The 16,105-nt window shown below is 37.5% G+C and overlaps 2 long non-coding RNA genes across 2 annotated transcripts in view; one reads left to right on the top strand and one right to left on the bottom strand.

The window, feature by feature from the left end:
• The window catches only part of LOC103878958, a 31,379-nt gene extending 16,528 nt beyond the window's left edge, over positions 1 to 14,851 (top strand). The window contains exon 3 of the long non-coding RNA XR_002517771.2: positions 14,770 to 14,851. This is a non-coding gene — a long non-coding RNA (uncharacterized LOC103878958). The remainder of the gene's footprint in view (positions 1 to 14,769) is intronic.
• Positions 1 to 16,105, bottom strand: part of LOC108582696 — a 49,141-nt gene that overhangs the window by 1,745 nt on the left and 31,291 nt on the right. The gene's annotated exons all lie outside the window — the stretch shown is intronic.

A 16,105-nucleotide genomic window follows, 5' to 3' on the forward strand; every position in this document is an offset into this window, starting at 1 on the left:
TAAACTGGAGTTCAGATTCAAGAGAAAAAGGTCTAGAGTTTGCATCTTGTAAAGTCAAAGATCAACAGTCCCCCGAGAGAAGTAAACGGTAAAGGAGCCAGGCTCACTGCATGAAATCTGGGACCAGTCAAAGCTCCCCTGGCCCTGAAAAAAAGGCAGAAAGAGCAGTTGTTACTACCAGTGTCGAAGAGCCTTTAAAATTCTATGACTTAAAAAAGTGGAAACTGTTCCCGAGGTTGGTTCACGCCCCAGCATTTTGGGAGGCAGAGGCAGGTGGATCATTTGAGGTCAGGAATTCAAGACCAGCCTGACCATCATGGTGAAACCCCCATCTATACTAAAAATGCAAAAAGTAGCTGGGTGTGGTGGCGGGCACTTGTAATCTCAGCTACTTAGGAGGCTGAGGCAGGAGAATCACTTGAACCCAGGAGGCGGAGGTTTCAGTGAGCCATGATTGTGCCACTGAACTCCAGCCTGGGTGAGAGAGCAAGACTCCCTCTCAGAAAAAAAAAAAAAAAAAAGAAAAGAAAAGAAACTGTTCCTGAAAAGTAGATGCTTAGCCAATAAGATACACTTCTCAATTCTTCTTGAATCCTAGTGGGGCCAGGAGACCAGTTCTTGCCAATGCAACATCAACCAAAGCGATGTGTCTCCCTCGCAAAACAGGGTGATTAGGATCTTGCTGTGCTTCTCATCCCTTTGTTTCCCATCTGCCATCAGAAGATTCTGAGACCCTGAGAGATGGCAACCATTTACAAGGTGAAAGGATTGTGAAGCCCTGAATTCCTGTATGGAAGGCTGTCTTCTGATGATACATATTTACATTAGACTATTGCTGGAAGGAGAGCTGAATTTCTGTTGCATTAAGCCACCGAAATACTATAACTTATCAGTCAAATCATTAAACCTAGCCTAATTGATAAACTGGTGGAAGATGACAGTACAAGTCCCGGCACTAATCTAGGAATCTTGAAATACAGGAAGAAAGAAAAGTACAACCAATAGGGCAGAAAATGTAAAAACAAGAGAGAAAGAAACAATGTTCATTCAAGAGGAGCTGATATATAATATTCCAAAATGTGAGCAAAACAAATACTCAGGAGAACAATCAACAAAAAACACTCTGGGGTGAATTCATTCTATTCAAAATAAACACGTCTATGAGTTAATTAATAGAAAAGAGAGCAATGTGAAAATGACTGTGAGGTCTGTAGTTAATGTAGCTATTTTGTATCACAGAGAGGGAGTGTATTAGTCTGTTTCTACACTGCTAATAAAGAAATACCTAAGACTGGGTAATTTATAAAGAAAGCCAGGTTTAATGGACTCACAGTTCCACGTGGCTAGGGAGGCCTCACAATCATGGATGAAGGCGAATGAGGAGTAAAGTCATGTCTTACATGGTGGCAGGCAAAAGAGAAGTGCACGGAAACACTCCTTCATAAAACCATCAAACCTCATGAGACTTATTCACTGTCATGAGAACAGCACAGGACAACCTGCTCCATTGTGGGGGCAACAAAGCTTAGAACCCGGGACAGAATTCTGTACTCAATTGTGCCTGAATCCAGTCCCAATTTTGGACTGTTCAATTTCACTAACAAATACTCTTAACCCAATCCATGTTAGATGTTCGGTTAGTTAAAACAGAAGTGTTCTTTCTATTTTTATTTTTTTGCCACGGTCATGTTCTGGGCATCTGACCTATGCAGCCAGATAGGACCACATGCTCATACTTGGTTTCATGCTCTGAGGCTACCATCTTGAAATTCTTAACAGTTTTTGAACGAGGGCCTTGCATTTTTCATTTTGCATTGGGCCCCACAAAAGATGTAACAATATCTGATTAATGCTTTTAATAAAAGTATAAGTGCTATGAAAATATAAAAGAGAGAAAGGTGATACTTAAAACATACTTGGAAGTGAAGTAAGGATATGGACACATAGAAAAGAGGGCATAAAAAATGTTCTAGATGAAGGAAAATAATTTTTTAAAGTATGCAAAATGGTGTTGAAAAAGTGATCCATCTGCTTGTTGCCAGACCATTACCTGCAAGGTTTGTGTTAGTGTTAGAAGTGAAAGTGAGACTAGAAGATCAGGCTGGTTGTGGATTGTGGGGTGCTGAATGGCCTAATGAGTATTTTGGAATTTATTCTTTAAAATATTGAGAAACAGCTAACAATTTGTACTTCTGCAGGCTATTTAAAAAATTTATGCTATTTATATTTATATATTGATTTAAATATAATATTTAAATGTAAATACACAGTCATGGATATATAAATATTTTTTATATATTAGAAAAAAGATTTTGGGCAGAAGAATGACCCATTCCAAAATTAGTATAATTGTCCTGAGGCAGAGGACACTAAGGATTAGAATGCAGGATGAAGAGAAGACAGGCTTGAAAGAAATTTAAAGAGTAGATATTGCCTGGAAAGGTCTTAGCTTAGATCAAAGCAAATGGTAAGAGATCCATAAATATTAGCTAGGATAGTTTTTTCCTCAAAATCAACAGGACATATTGGAAAGGACAGAGTGGAAAAATTAGAAGTAAGTCTTAGGGATGTTGTTTGTTGTTTTCAGTTTTTTAATTTTTTTCTTTTTTTAGCTTAATTGAATCATGTTCTACTCAGTCATCTAAGATAGAGAAAACACAAGGGTACATGCATCCCATAAATACAGAAAATTCTTTAGTAAAGGAAGATACTGTATTCAGGAAGTCTTTTCCCATTAGATGGGACACTGAATACTGGACATTGAATTCCTTCATTTATGGCTTTTGCCTGAAATCATCCTCACACTGGTTCTACGATGAACTTGCTCACTAAGAGCTCCTTGAACTAAATTACCTTTATAATCTCTTCTAGCCTTTGGATTTGGAAATCTGGTATGGGAGGGGCAGAATCTCCCTTTGGAAATTAACTCTGAGAGAAGACAGCACCCCAGGACACTTCCTTTTATTCTGTGGGCTTTTAAATTCCTATAAATTAGGGGACACCAGAAGACATCACTTGCCTTTACTGAAAGAGTAACTGGAGACTGCTCGTAATTATCTAAATTTTGTTTCCACTTGAGAGTTGCTGCTTTTGAATCACCATGAATATAAGCATCACACAGTCACACGTTATTTTTCTTGTGGGACTTCTATTGGAAAGGAATTTTTAAAAAATGAATTGCTGACTTTGGCTGCTTGGCACCAAAAGCAAGGCAGAGAAGATAAACTTAATTTTATTATAATCATTATTAAATAAAGATTTGGGAAAAGAGCAAGGCTATATTTGTGATAGAAATTATTTAAAATATATGTAAATAACCATTTAGATTTTATACATCCCTTAGGCTCCAACGAATATTCCAAATCACTACTGCCTCTTTGAAAACTTGAATTTTTTTCTTTATTTGAGGATTTATCAATCCTGAGGTTCCCATTACATTAGGCCCGAATTGAAAAAGTATTTTTGAGATGAGAAGCTGGCTTTAAAAATCAAAACATTTTCTTATAAAAAGAGGACCTATTGTTTCAAAAACTAGACATTTAAATTCCAAGGTTATGGTTTTGCTTTTATGGTGGCACCTAACCAGCTAACAATCTCCTACTGTCTCTGATAGCTAAGATTTTTTGTTTCCTATTCACCAAGTAGCTTGCTGAGGTAGTGCAGTGGAAAGAACACAAGGCCTGATGTCAATTTGGTTTCAGTCAAACCCTTCTGCTCTTCCTTTCTGCATATGGTGGTAAGCAAATGGCATCACTTCTCTGAGCCTCAATGACCATCTGTAAAATAAGGATTGTTAATATACATTACACCTATCTCAAAAGGTTGCTGTAAATATCAAATGAGAAAATGCACAAGAAAATAAATTGTAAACTACAAACTTGTAGCATGTGCAATAATTAATACATACTACAGTATGAAGCAATGGCCTGACACTTGGCTCAAAGGCAGAAACATAAGAAATCAAGACTAAACTTCAATTTAGAGGGGGAAACCAGTAAACAGTATAATGTGATAATGCCTAGGACCTAGGAAAGAAAGGTTTTTAAAAAGCACTGAAGGAAGATATCAAAAGCATACTAAGAGGTAAGGGAAGACAGAGGTGGTGTTATTAGCGCTGAAATCCGAAGCTTCCTTCACCACTACACTACCTCCTAAGAAATTAAATTCCAGGTAATCAGCAATGGGTAACTCCATTGCGTGATTTTCTTAGCACAAAAGCTAACAAGCTTCATTAGTTACCTGGACAGATTATCTACCCCAGCCAAATCCACAGCCCCCACACCTCTCCCGGTTCAGAATTCAGCCATCTATTCTGTACTGTGGAGATTTCTTAAGTGCAAGGAAATTTCCAGAGTGCAATTTGAAGTCCAAGTGAGTAAAAATTGTAATATTTTTCCTCCCTTTTGTAAAAGCATGCTGATGTGTTCTTAATTCTCTTGCCATTTTGTATTAGAGCACTGATACTTAGCGTCCAGAAGCTATTTGACTTAAAGACATTTGTGGCTTCAAGTTACTTTCCACATTCAGATTCCAAAGTTGCTGGCTGCTACATACATACTCTCCAGTTGGACTGGCCTCCAGAATGAGCGATGACTCCGAAAGATAACATATTTATATTAAGACGAGGTGACAGGAAAATAAGGCACAACAAGTTAGTCCATGCAAATGCAGCTATTGAGATATATTGTATTTTTTTTCTACAAATTTCTCAGTGGCTTGTTACATAGTTGGGTTTATTTGCAGCAATATAGAATCATCAGATCATTGCTATTCCTTCACTCCATCTGCTCTGTGTGCTAGCTTATAAAAAAACTCTAAGAGAAGAAAGAAAGAAAGAAAAAAATTCTCTCCCCACCCAAGTTGCCAGGGTTCTTGGTTTATTTTACCTGTTACTAATATCAACTTTATGGTACATTTTTGTCTGCTCAAAAAAAAAAAAAGTGGCTTATATGAATCTATGTAGTATATTATTTATAGTCTTGTGGCTAGACCTTTTCATGATAAAAATGTAAAACCTTCCTGTAAAAATTTTTATTTTAAATAAAAATTACCCTTTTCTTCCCCAGTTTAGGTCAGCCCTTATTTTGCTCCAAAACCACCAAATCTTGAAAACTTACATTGTCGCTCATCAATGGACCAGACTTTAACATGCGTTTTAAGGTCATGCTTTAAATCCATTTTTGTGATTGCGAAGTGACTTTTTTTCCCTGTCTGTCTAATTAACTGATACGACACTAATCCTTTGCACATCTGGTACTAAATGTTTGCTCACATGGGTTCCCCAGTGAGAAAGTGTGGCCAAACGGCGACGTCGAGTGTGCTTGACTTCGCTTTAAAATCTTCACTCTCTGGGATTAAACTCTTGAGATAAAACATCTGGATTTCAAGGGTGTCCCCAGAGAATGAAAGTTATAGTTGTATAGAATACATATTGCACATAATATGGTCTTGTTATTTCTATATTAGCACAACTCCAGCCGGTGCCTGCCGTTAGCATGTCAGTCTCCTGACACATCATTAATAAACAGGTAATTTCATAACTGATTTCCAGCAAGTGTCATGTTGAAAACCACCTGGGTTTTAGTTTTCACTAACATTAAAGGCATAGGCTAGAGGGAGGTCGTTATTATTAAACTGGGACTAATTTAATTGAATAATGAATTGAATCAGCAAAAACAAATGTGTATGCAGAAGTATAAAAGAAATTTCCAGGCCAATGGATAGGTCTGGATCCACTAATAAAAATGTGACTATTCCTTCCCTTCCCCTTCCCCTCACCAAATGTATACATTAGCAGTTACTCTGAAACTGTGCCCACTGCCTCCAGGAAAGTTCCAGAAAAACACCAATGAAGTAACCATGATGGGGGAAAAAAAATCTATACTTTTAAAATTGTGACATGTGAAATTAGGTCTATGATATGCTTATGTATTCAATGAATTTTAAATGCATATTGCATGGTAAATGCCATTAAAGATGAAAAACACACTTACCAAGGTGAGCCATTGTCACAGTTAACCTATAGATCTAGCCAAGTGTGTAGTCGGGGACAATAACCTTATTGTTAAACGTAATTGAAAACCATAACTGTGATATAATCCACATCTTGGCCTATGCTGGGCCTTTTTATTTTTATTTTTTAAATCTCTATGTTATCTTATCGGCATCATTTCTACTACATTGGAAAGTAGCTAAGCAATGCTATGGCCTGACTTCACAGCACTAGAAATGTTGCCCAGTCGTTTCTAGGGGACTCTCAGTCTTTCGATGTATTTTGGGGGGAGTTTTTAACTTTCTTTATGACCCAAAGCTAATAACTTTCTACGTTAGCCTTTGTCCTCTGCTCATGTGAAATTTCAATCACAGTATGAACCTGAATGAATATATTTTGGCATTTTGCAAACAGGGTAAACAAGTTGTGTTTTACCAACTTCTCTGACCATCTGTTCCATTCTTAACTCCATAGTAATCTTTCCTTCTTCCCAACAAGCTTTTCAGGGAATCATTTACAAAAAATCTGGCCTGTAGTTTAGAAAAACACCTGATTAGCAACTGGCAGATGTAGAAAACTGATGTCAAAATTTCTTTAGTTTCTTTATTTCATAACAAAAGATTGTAAGAAATTATTCAGTTTACATGAAGACAATGACTACCACTGGTTATTCAATACATTATAATGCACAGAGTGAGAAATTTTAACGTATCTGTTATAATCACTCCTATTTTGTAGGTTAAAAACAAAGAAGAGCAATAAAGATAGTTGTCTAAAGTTACTAATTGCCTAAAGTCTGTCACAGAGGTTATGGTGAAGCCAAGATTAGAGCTTGAACGCTTCCAAAAAAAGCAATGTTACACTAGATGAAACAGCCTGAACTAGACTAGTATATTTCTACATGTACAGTGACACAGTAAGTTTCCTAAAGGTGCAATCCTTACTTTAAAGCTGGTAGAGTGAAATAAGTAAAGCAAGTATTTCCTAAGAGTTTGTGTAAAAATAAATCGCCTCTTTGTTTTTAAAGCACTTTCCATGTGAATGAAATACTTGAAATTTTCAACCAGCTTATGCAATGGGTTTGATTATTAGCATTGATTTACACACACGGAAACCAAGTCAATGAGGGTTTAAGTAAAATGTGCCATGATGCCACCACTCGTAAGTGATGAGAAGAAGAATTTGGAACCAAGAATTTGACTCCAAAGCCTAAACTCTTAACTGTGATGTACTTCACCACCTTTCTAATGACTTATAATTGCTAGTTGTTGGAATGTTACCAAGGGCAAAGGATAACTGTTAATAGAGATCTCCTAGAACTTGACAATGTAAGGACTAGTTTCCCTTACTTTAGAAGCCAATCCCATAGTGCAAATAAGAGGCATAAGTTATATTTTTCTTTTTTTTTTTTTCTTTTTCTTTTTTTGAGACAGAGTCTCACTCAGTCACCCAGGGTGAAGTGCGGTGGCGCAATCTTGGCTCCACAACCTCCACCTCTGGGATTCAAGTGATTCTCCTGTCTCAGCTTCCCAAGCAGCTGGGATTGCAGGTGCATGCCACCACTCCTGGATAATTTTTGTATTTTTTTTAGTAGAGATAGGGTTTCATCATGTTGGTCAGGCTAGTCTCAAACTCCTCACCTCAGGTGATCCTCCTGCCTCGGCCTCCTAAAGTGCTGGAATTAGAGGTATGAGCCACTGTGTCTGGCCCACAAGTTCTTTATCACCAAAATTTTTTTTTTAGATCTAAGAGACATTTTCCTAGGCATTCTAAGTCTCAGCTGTCCAATCTGTAAAATGGGTATAGATGGAATTGCCTTACAAATACATTGATATAAACACAAATATATCAGTTTTTGAATTCATGCTTTCTAGTTATTCTGTATTTGGTATCTTTATGTCCCTGCTAAGTTAAATCATTGTTCTCTACTTGGGGAGAAGGGGTGCCTTTAACATGACAATCTTCTATTTCTATGATATGGTCCCCAAATTAATATTGTATCCATTAGTAGTTTCTACTAGCTTCTAGTAGTAGCTAGAAGTACTACCTAGTAGTACTAGTAGTGCTGGTAGCATTACTAGTAGCTAGTAGCAGTATAACTAACTAGTATCTTCTACTAGCTACTAGTAGCTGAAATTTTTGTATGCTGAAATGTGAACACCCTCATACCTATTGATTCTTTTTCATTCATTGACATCAAGCAATTTGGACCACATAGAAAAGTGTGTCAAAATCTTTGAGGCGAAATATGTGTAGTATATGAAAAAAAGACATTAAGTAGTCAAAATTAACACACGTTTATGTATCCAAGCAGAAATCTGGCAATTGAGGATTAAAGAAGAAAAAAATCCCAGAATGGGCCTAGGACAAATCTAACTATCTCTGTTACTTAGATTTGTATTTCCCCAACCAAATCATGCTTATAATCTATTTAAATTACATTTTTCTGCACAGTTCTTCATAGTCTTACGAAGGACTTTTGTTTACACTCAAAATAACACAAGTCATTCAATGGGAAACTGATGAAGGAAACTAACATTCTGGACATTTATAAAATCTATGAAAATCTGTATCAAACTTAGTTAATCTCTTCCCTAGACTAATGGTTCTCAACGAGGGGTGATTTTGCACCTGTATTGGGGTTCTCCAGAGAAACAGAACCCACAGGATATACCTAGATATACAGGAGAAGATCTATGGGCACTGGCTCACATGATGATGAAAACCAAGAAGTCTCACAATATACTGTCTGCAAACTGGAAAACCAAGAAAGCTGCTGGCAGAATTCATTCTGAGCCAAGGGCCTCAGAACCAGAGGAGCTGATGATACAACCCCTAGTTACAGGAGCTTTTGAGATATAAAACCCATTTTCTGGAGCATTCGAAATCTTAACTAAAGACCCAAAAAACCAGGGATGAATGTGGGAGCTGCTGATGTCAGTCTTGGAGTCTGAAGACCTGTCTTCTTGTTCTACTCAAGTGGGCCTTCAACAGATTGAATGATGCTTTCCCACATTGGTGAAGGTAAATTTCTACCTGTTCTTCCAGTTCAAATGCTAATCTCTCCTGGAAACACTCTCCTAGCCACACCCAGAATAATGTTTTGCCAGCAATCTGGGCATCCCTTAGCCCAATCAAGTTGACACATAAAATTAACCATCACAGTATGTCAGAACAGGGCACATTTGGCAACGTCTAAATACATTTTTGGTTGTCACAACTGGGTGGATGAATGGTCCTATTAATAACTAGTGGGTAAAGGTCAGAGATGCTGCTAAACATTCTGCAGTGCACTGGACAACCCCCACCATAAAGAAGTATGTGGGCCAAAATGTCAGTTGTACTGAGATAGAGAAACCTTGGTGTAGACTATTTGTTAGAGCCATTGATAAGGCAACCAGCTCGTGAGACCCTAACAACCAGAAAGGTTTCTATAGGGCATGCATATTTCATCTCAGCCTCACATTGTTCCATTCCCAAAGCAAAATGTTACGCTCTTCAAAATCTCCAGGGAAGCTAGAAGCATAAAGCTTTGGGTGAAATGTAAATTTCTTAAAATATTTATTCATCCATAAGTGGCTACATTTTTGACATTATTATAGGGTTTCTCAGTGTTCCATTTTATTAAAAAATATTTATTTGGTTTCTAAGATTACTGCTTTTCTGACCACAGAAAATTCAATTACTGAAAACTGCAGCTATCAAATTGGTTGAAAATAAATAGCCTTTTATCCAAAGCTGGCAAAGACTGGTTCACTTTTAATATGTAGCCATTTAAAAAAAAATAAAAATAAGAAAACATTTCCATGCAAGCTGATGGACTGCAGAGTCACAAGCCAAGCAGTATTTTGCATCATCAGGTTTTATTTAAAATAGGATGAGAAAGGAGTGGGGGAAGTTCAAGAAAAGAAGTCATCATTGGAGTAATTTAACATTATTTTTCCTCTTTTGTTTTACAAGACAGAAAAAAGAAAGTGAGCCTTTTTGCCAGTAGAAATCACTTTCTCCTGCTTTCTCTCTGTCTTGGTTTGAAATGTTTAGTAATATACAGGAAATGTGGTAAGTGGGATCTACAAACGTGGGCTCCCAATATCAAGGCTAATTATGTGCGAAGCAATTGGGATGGCAGCAGAGTTGCCAGGGAACTGAAAGGAAGGCTGAACTAGCATGTCTGGGTCTTTCATTGGTTTCATATTTGTGTTTTAATCTCCTGCACAACACATTTTCCCCCTTTCTACAAAGAACACGTGTCCATGTTTCCTCAGTGAAAACCAATAAACAAACAAGAAGAAGTAATGGAAAAATTAGTAGAACCACTTTGTGAATTAGAGCGCTGAGATTCTCCAGTCTGTGGGTTAAATTTCCATTTCCGAGTTGCCGTCCTCTTACCACTGAAGACGCATCTAGGCTGTTTCTCACTTCAGGAAGATTAATCTACATACAATTCAAGTTCGTTTTTATATTAGGCTTATAAAACATCAGGAAGCCAACACTGCTGCAGAATATAGATAATGCTTATTATGTTAACTAGCCCCGGCATCACTCATCCCCTTGAAGACAATTTGCTGAGAATTATTGAGGTTGTGCATTAGAAGAAGTTCTTAACAGATGAGAATCAAGAGATCTAGTTTTGTTTGCTTTCTGCTCTTAATCAGCCGGGTGGACTTCAGCAAGTCCTTAAAACTCACGGAGATACAATTCCTTTGCCTGTACAATGAAGGGGTTGGCAGAAAGTGTCTAAGGTCATTTCCAACTCTACAATTTTTTGCCTGCTTTGATTTTGTTCACCCAGTACGGTATGAACTCCGAGCTAATGACACACCACCACTAGCAAGAAGCCTCCCTGCACCAAATGTGAAATTCTAAGATCTCGCAAATGCTGTTTCCAACGATGGTGATAACGTGACACCCTTCTTTGCCACTTTATTTTCCCAAGAACTGATCCCCTAAAATGAGATTATAAGAGATGATGGGTGATGCTAAATACAGTCTTGGAAACTGAAATTATCATGAGAAATGTGTGCTTAAATGGGACCATCCTGTGCATTGGTTGATGGGAAAAGACTTTCTCTCTCTCACATGCACACATTCCCCACCCTGAAATGACTCGTCTTTTAGGAGAGCACAAGGGGATTGGCAAGGAGGATTTAACCACAGCTAAGGGTACGGTGTTCGTGACAAAGCACACGATACCTAGAGAGGACGGGACAACCACTGCCACTGCGTAGCAGTCAGAACCAGGGCTGAGCAGGGAAAGGCTGACTTCATGAGGAGTTCCCTTAAAAGCAGAAAGAAAACATAACAGCTCCGTCTGCTTTCTCATGTCTCTGGGTTAGGAGAGAACCACAGACTCCCAATTTTTACTGCCTGGTTTTGTGGTCTTATTGAGGGGTAACGTGACGAAAGACAGTAACGGTTCTGGGCCCTCCCATTTTGGAAATTCTTTGCTAGTTTTCTTAATGCTACTTACTATGTATTATAGTTGTGGGTTCTAGATAAAAGATACTACTTCTTACAGCGAATCCCTCTTGTTTGAACCTTCACTAGTTTGTGAGAGATTATGCCAGGAAAACCCATATTGGGACTTTTTTTTTTTTTTTTTTTTTTTTTTTGATAAGTTAAAAAGATGACCAGGGAACATAGCACATTTTGGGAATTCAGTGTGGGGAAGGAGATTGATGTTTTCATGTAACCTCTACATTTTAAAATCATGAGCTCAAAACATATCTGCATCAAGGTAGAACAATTCCACTGTCATTTGCTCTATTACAGCCCAGTGACTTTAGAGGAGGGGCTGATATCTTCCTGTCAAAGGGCAAAGGGCATCAAAGGATGGAATTTAAAACATCCTTAAAGAGCACGGGGTCAGCAGATCTTTGTTAACAGCTTCTGTTCGCAGACCTGCCAAAGTGTACCCTGTGCTTCTGGTGGGGCAACTGTGGCTGATGATTGACAGCTCTGTGATGAGGAAAGCTGACCGTAGAGTCTCCCAGCAGGGCGGGGTGCAAAGAGGTGGAGAGGAGTGTGATGCTCTTCCAAGTCTTTTTAGCACTAAACATGTAAGTAGTTGCAACTCCCAGAGAGTGATCATGATTGTAATGCAGCTACGCAGAGTTTTAAAAATAACATCTGATTTAGGGAAACATGTTATATAATTTGACATGCATAGAAAACCTCCAAAGCAATTGGCAGATTAAGAAAGCAAGCGGGGGAAGGTCAAGTGTTTTGTCAAAGGTAGAAGCACAGTTAGTAGAAGAAAAGACTCTAAACCCAGGTCTTCATCCACTAGAAAGCAAAATTATGAAAATAATTGTCCAAAATGACAGGTGGACAAGAATAATTGATGAATGGATGAAATATGCAATGAAATCAGGATGGCACCACGTAGACAAAAGAACGGATTTTGGACCCATCTTGTGATTCTTTGTTTGCTCCATGGATGCACACCCCCAGATCAAAGTAGAAGCTTCAGGCTGAGGAGAGGAAAACGTGTAAGTGGAGAACTGGGAAGGATGACATGAATTAAAATCATCTTAAAAAAGAAGTAAATTCTTCTCTGTGCTTTGCCTGAGTGAACACAGTCTTTGTGTTAATAATGGAAAGGAAATATCTTTCCATTTTAAGAATGGATTAGGCTAGTTTTATGTCATTAATTGCACTTAAAAGAATTTAGCCAAGTTTAACAAATTTATTGGTCATCTACTATGAGCCAAGAGTGAAGTATGAAGGAAACTGGAATCCAAAGATAAATGAGACCAGTCCTCAGAGAAGGTCTCCTGTTACATGAATGCCAATTGTATTGTTCTAATTATTCCAATTACTTTTCTGTCTCCTTTCACAAAGAGAGTAGTTATTGAATAGGAAAAGCAAGCAATCACATTGGGGATATTTAACTTTTTGGGGAGGAAAGAAAAGATTTAGAGTTAGAAAGGGAAAATATGAAACAATATTTTTATCCATTTTATTGCCATTAAAAATGTTTTTGCATCTTTGTTGACAAAGGTTTAAACACAGTATACAGGAGACTAGGAAAAAACATATAGGCACAGTCAGCTGCTGAATATGTGTGGTGAGAAGAAGGGGGGTTTCAAAGGCAGACAAATATATTGTTTGAACATACATGGCAGGAGAAAAGGTTGAAAACTCTCAATCTAATCTACTGCCGATATGATTTCCAAGTTCATCTGGTGGCTGGTTAACAAAATCCAACCGCTGCACATTTGAGACATAATTATGTGGAAGTAGAAAGAAAGTTTGTAATTTATACCGGTGCCTACCCGGTGTTAGCTTCCAGGAGACCTGACCCTTTCCCCAACCTCTTTTTGACCAAGCCAGCTCCACTCATTCCCCAGTCAGATTGGAAGTTACAGGTTCCACTGGAAACATGGTTTATGGATAATGTATCTATAATGGACTCTCCACTCAAAACCAATACAGCAGTAGCATAGCCATCAGCAATCAGTCCATAAAATCTGCAGTTGCCTTCCTTTTTTTCTTAAAGGGGGCAGGAAGCTAATGGATTTGAAATAGCAGAAGCGGACCACAGACCTTTTTAATAAATGAAAATAAAATTGAGTCTCAGGTTTATGTTGATCTATAGAACTGTGAGTCTCAGAGTCCTCCCACTGTTTCCCTCAGGGTTGATTCCTAGCCTAAACCACCCAACATTCATAGCTGATAAGTGTCTACTGAAGGGTAATAAAATACAGTGTGTGTAGTTGTAGAGAATGTAACTTATCACTTTCATCAAAAGCTCCCTGAAAATGTGTTTATCTAAAAGACTTGTATGTTTGTGTATATTTCAAATATCTTTGCCATTCGATTGAGCTCCTTGGGCATTTAAAAGCTATTCCTTGAAAAGGCTTTTTTGGAAACTGTTTAGCTATGGGTTAATGGTTACATTTCCTTGGATTGGAGATATCCTCCAGGTTACAGAATTCATACAAATATATACAAATGAGACATTGACTGTTGCCCAATTTTATTTTCTCACTAAATCAAGGTAAAGATTTAAGGCCCAATTCATAAAAGAGAAAAAAAAAATCTTTATGTGGGTGTTAGGTGATTTTTAACTCCAACACAACTGATGCTGGGAATTTTCCAAGCATGTGGCTGCCTAGTGGGGAAAAAAAGAAAAAAGAAAAAACAGTTTGAGATGTTGAGAAAGAGGTTGGGGTACTCTGGTAATAGCTATGGAATATGACTGCATGTCACTTTTAAAAGCTGGCTGCGCTGCAGAGGGTTTATAGCTGCTATATGGATGGTCTTATCTGGAAGTACTTCTGGATCCTTCAAGAAACAGACAGGAAAAAAAAAGAGAAGAGATTTTTTTTTTTTTTTCAATCAAAGACTGAGTTTTAAGTGTCTCAATGGTATGGTGAGGTTTTCCTTACAGAAGGTGCTCACTAAGTATCAACGATAAAAATCAAGGGAGTTGCAAAGAAATATATTTTCTACATATATGTTACCCGCCAGAAGTATCAGTGTTTCCATCTGTGCTTAGATTGTGTGTTAAATAATGCTTTCAAAATGCTGCAAAATGTGAGTATATTCCTTGTTCAGAAAACAAGCAGTCTAACTTGCCTCCAGATGTCCAGTATCTGGATCATCACACCATTTATGGAACACTTACTATTTCTCAGTGTCAGTTTCAGGAATGAGTTTTGATTAGGCAAAAGCCTTAGATACTGAATGTCTCCCCTAAACACACAAGTCATGGGGATCCCAGTGTGATCCACATGGTGAGTCAAGAATTATCCTTCTTGATTTTCTTTCAGCTGAGAGTTTGGAAAACTCATTTCTCCAGTTACTGTGGTGGTTTCCACTTCTGGGCTGAACTGACCAAGAAGGACACCAAGAATTCAGGTCTGGTGGTGGTGCATAAAGTCCTTTGTTCTAGAAGGCTTTTCTTTTTCACTCAGTTTGAAGAAAGATATTGGTGGAGAAGTTGAGGCCACTCTTGCTTGGTTCTACGGCATTCACAAAGAGACTCTTTCTGAGAGAGTGAAGCAATTACTAGGTTTTGACCATTACCAATATCTCTTCTGGTAGATAAGGAGTGTGGTCTTTGTGACTGGCAATCAATAAGTGTTTCTTCATAGATTATTCAACCCCTTCTCAAAATTCCATAAGCTAATGAAAAAATGACTATTTGAGATTTTTGATTTGAATTATCCAGATCTATAATTTATATTAATCTAGTTATCTAGACAATTGTTTATTTCTTTACTTTTTCCACATAGACATATCCTAAAATCAAGAGTTTGGGTACCTGATTAGTTTAGGGTCTCTTAAAAATAGAAATATAAAGACACTAAAATGTAACTTAAAATACTGAAAGTAATAATATCTAATAACATTTATGCAATCATATATTTTGGCAAGTTCACAGCTATAAGATGTGGATCCAAAATTGAAGTTCATATCTTCAGGCTTTGGTGCATGTGAGCTTAACTACTATATTCCATTTAAAATAAAATTCCACATTGGGCTTCCCTAATATGGGAGCTACATCAGAAAGGTACACAGGGTTACATTTCCAGATAAATTAGAGGTCAAACCAAAGCAGTACTAAACTTAGAATCCAGATTCTAAGTTTCTATCAAGTTATTTTCTTCTTCGGAAAGAAAAGACTGTTCCCAAATAGGGTAGTCAGTTTATGTAATAGGTAATAATAAATGCAGACAAATCAGTCAGTTCATGTGGCTTGTAATTCAATTCAGGGCTCCTAATGTGAGTGGGCAAAGGGAAGTATTTAGGTGAACTAAATATAGTAGGGGCAGTGATCATTTTTATTCAGGAATTTTATATTTGGAGATCATAAAAATGGTAATTATAGCAAATTTCTTTAATAGTCATCCAGCGGGATGGAATATAACCTAAAGACTTTTATCTGTACCTCATTAAAATCAGTCCAATAAGAGATCCACACCCCTTTGAAACCCTTCTAAGCATGGTTCTTACACTTGTGTGGGATGTGTGTGTGTGTGTGTGTGTGTGTGTGTGTGTGTGTGTGTGTGTCTCAAGGCTCTGATTTCAATATACACACGAATCTCAGTATATACATATAAGCTTTGATATATATATATGCATTTCAATAGCTGAACAAGAACT

This window comes from Papio anubis, chromosome 17 (assembly GCF_008728515.1).
Source record: "Papio anubis isolate 15944 chromosome 17, Panubis1.0, whole genome shotgun sequence".
In the NCBI taxonomy this organism is placed as follows: Eukaryota; Metazoa; Chordata; class Mammalia; order Primates; family Cercopithecidae; genus Papio; species Papio anubis.